Source organism: Saccostrea cucullata, unplaced genomic scaffold (assembly GCF_032062105.1).
Source record: "Saccostrea cucullata isolate Sc308-1 unplaced genomic scaffold, CSIRO_AGI_Scuc_v1 ctg4984, whole genome shotgun sequence".
Classification (NCBI taxonomy): Eukaryota; Metazoa; Mollusca; class Bivalvia; order Ostreida; family Ostreidae; genus Saccostrea; species Saccostrea cuccullata.
Window position 1 is genome coordinate 39,419 of NW_026930907.1, and position 4,085 is coordinate 43,503.

A 4,085-nucleotide genomic window follows, 5' to 3' on the forward strand; every position below is an offset into this window, starting at 1 on the left:
GCTATCCGTTTTCGTCTGTCGTCGTGTGTCGTGTGTCGTGCGTCGTTCATCGTGTGTTAACATTTGAACATTTTCAGCTTCTTCTCTGAAACAACTAAACCAATTTCAAACAAATTTATTAAACATCATCTATGGGTGAAGGGGAACAAAAATTGTGAATTTTATGGTCCCCGCCCCTATAGTGACTGAGAGGTGGGGCCAAAACCACTAAAATTATTGTAATCTTTTAAAATCTTCTTCTTTACATGAATGTAATGAGCATGGAGTCCTCTACCAAAATTGTGAAATTCATGGCCCCAGTGTCAGGGGTTCTAGTGCTAGGGCGGAGCTATATAGATTATATAGTGAAAATGCATTGTTCGAAAATCTCTGTTCCTGGGTATTAAATAGACTAACAATGTACATAGTCATGATGAACAAGTGTGCATCTCCCAAAATTGTGAATTTTATGTCCCCAGGGTCAGGGGTTCTGGTGTTAGGGCGGGGTTCTATTGATCATATAGTGAAAATGCATTAATTCTTTTAAAATCTTCTTCTTTGCTTCTGGATATTAAATAAAATAACGAAGTACATAGTTATGATAAGAGAGAGAGAGAGAGAGAGAGAGAGAGAGAGTGCCTCTTCCAAAATTGTGAATTTTATGGCCCTTGGGTCAAGGCTTCTGGTGGCAGGGCAGGGCTCTATTGATTAATTCGTTCAAATACATTAATTCTTTGAAAATCGTTTTTTGCTTTGTTGCTGGGTTTTATGCCAATGATCGAAGTATATATACTTATGATGAAGAAAGGTGCATCTAGCAAAATGGTTATTTTTCATCCCCCCTGGGTCAGGTGGGAGAATTACATAGTTTGAAAATGATTTGAATTATGATAAGCAATGGTGCGTCTTTCAAAATTGTGAATTGCGAATTTTATGACCTCTGGTTTAAAACATAAACCGAATGCGATTGTTTGAAAGTTGTTACACAATACTCAGGTGACCTATAAGGCCCGTGGGCCTCTTGTTTATCTTTTCGCAAGTGTGGCCTGGTTTTAGGAAGCATTCTAATGTATAATTTTTTTGATATTAAAATAAAATATATAAAACATTTTGTAATAATTATTTCATTTAAGGGGAAATTTTTTTAAAGAATTTTATTGCAAAACATCTACCCTTGGAGTAGACTACATCGGATATAACTCTGAAACCAAATCTGGTAGAACCTGTCAATTCTGGGATCAGCAGTCTCCTCATAGACAAAGTACTTATAAATTCCTCCCGGGATCACCTTCTGCTCACAAGAATTTCTGCCGTATCCCTGACAACGAGCCGGGGGGACCTTGGTGCTACACAACTGACCTAAGTGTACGATTGGAGTACTGTGACGTACCTTTTTACAGCAGGTTATATCTTATTTCATAATAGTAAAAAGTAATAGAGAGTATTTCTTTTAAAAAAAACTCTGCAAGAATTGCATTATCACTTTAAAACTCTTTCTCTCTCTCATTTGAAATTGTTTTGTTTTCTACTCAATTTCTATATCAAAAGGCTGTTTACAACTTTTCTGACATATAAACAAAGGAGATGAAAACAGATAATGATTCATGAATTTTTTTTTCTCAGTGGTTTTCAAATATTGCTTAGAAATACTGTACATGTTGTCGCCCGCAAGGCGCGGTGGATAGGGCGTCTGTTCTAGAGTCGCGAAGAAAAGGATCTGATCATTGCTCACGGGTTCGATCCCAATCTGGGACACGGAGACTTGTCTATCGGATAAGACAGTACATATGAACCGAGTTCCACTGTCGCAGTAAGTACTGGCACTAACAAGATCACTCACTGCTCAGTGGCTCTAAGTGCCGAACATTGGACAAAATTTGCAGCTCTCCACCGGCAAATGTGTGAAAAAATTTCGAAAGGGACCTTAATATAAATCAATCGATCTGTACAATTTAACTTGTTATTAATAATGATTTACAAGACATAAGTGGAAAATATATCTAAATTTAAATCTCTAATTTGCAGATTATGAATGCAAATATTCTAAATTGGGAAAAGAATATATTGGCTCAAAAGCAACTACATTAACTGGTAGAACATGCAAGAAATGGGATAGGAATCATCCACACAAGCACAACAATGCTGATCGACTTAATGGCCCTGCTTCCTGTCATGAAAACCTCTGCAGGAACCCAGATAATTCACCAAACGGCCCCTGGTGTTATACGACTGACCCCAATAAGAGATGGGAATACTGCAGTATCCCATACTGCTATAGTGGAGTGAGATAGAAATTTGGAAAAGACATTCAGAAAAAAATCAATTTCTTGTAGCCTTCCGACAAGCAATCACATTAAATTTTGCAATATTGTATTTTGGGGGTTGGTTTTCTTTTTTGTCTTTGAGTAAAGAATTTATGTCAGAATTTGACTTAACTGAGATGCTAATAAAACTTCTTGTTTTAAAAGAACTTATCTCTGTTTCTGTAAAAGTTTTACGATTATGAATATAATCCTGCTCTCTAAAGAACATGTCAGACGTCCTGAATTTTCGGCTTGATACCTTATCTGCACCGATCGTAGTAGACTAGTTGTTAAAACTTTCGTGATCGGGTGGTCCGGGTACGATCCTAGTTCTCCTTATGAGGCTACTTATAGCATGTACCGTGAAGCGGGTTTTCTTAGCGGGTGTAAACTTTGGCGTTTTGCCTTCTGAAAGATATGCCAATAATTCTGGCGTAATTAATTTTATCGAACACAGGGTTTCTTTGCAGATGGACACTAAGAACAGTTCTGACTATTTAAAAAATCAATCAAGAACGATACCATTTTAAACTTGATCAATTCCTCAAGTAAATGTTGGCTGTATAAAATATAAATTTAAGTTAGACACACGCATCATTTATATTTAAAAATGTATTGATTTCAATTTTAGAATATAAAACACGAACTTTGCAGAGTTGAGAGAACGTTTTTATCCGAGAAGTAAAATTTGATGTTCTAAAACAAGGGACCTGTCGTTGTTTCGATAGTAAATGAGAAGTAACTTTATATATTAAAAAAAACATATATTTTTACATATTCACTTTATGCAAGTAAATATATTATGTATCTTGTAATTTATAAACGGAAAGAACATTCTGATTAACAATCTTTTCAATGTTTAGAAAACCTTTAATTCTGCATAACTACTCCCACTCCAATCCCCATACACCAACACTTAAACTTATATGTATAGAGCAGCCCGGTCCTCCGGGCTGCATTAACAAGAGTACATTTATTATTATTGTACCCTGAAAGCTGTCATGGAATTTAATTACTGTGGTTTCATCATTATTCGTGAAACACCAATTTTCGTGGATTTCGTTGTTAAGTCGATCCACGAAATCAAATGTTCATCGAAATTTGATGCCTCCATTTTGATTTACGATAAGCCTTCAAAAAGCCCATTCCAACATACGTATATATTAATTGTTTACCCCCCCCCCCCTTCTTTCTCAACAGATTTACTTTAAAGACGTATTTTATCATTTTGTGAATATTAAAAAAGAGAAAAAATTAATTTTACCCAAGTACTTAATTATCTGGATTTTTCGAGGAAAAAAGCCTATTAATATTCTACATGGAGATAAACAGGCATTCAGATCTGTCAATGCAGTGCATATACCAATCAACGGTATTACCCCAAAATGATAATAATCAGGCGTAAATGTGTTAAATTTGTTGTCTTGTATAATTTAAGGATCCAACCTCAATTATCACCTTTACAGTGAAAACAACAAATTATCGTTCAATGAAAATCATCAGTCATACCCAGCAAGTGTGAATGTGTGTGGGTTCCGACTATTGGGACCATTATCCACGAATTTACGTATCCTCGAAACAGTGAATTTTACTAATTCCACGAAAATTGATACCCATGAATATTAATGAAACTACAGTACACTGAGAGGTTTCTTCGCGATCGGCATCTCTATGTAAAGAACGAAAACTGAGTGAACATGATCAATTAATGGTTGTTTTAATCAGGAAATTATGAGTCTATTATAAAAATTGATACCTTGAATTTCAATAATATTCTTCTGATTCTACAAGAGAGTATTATAC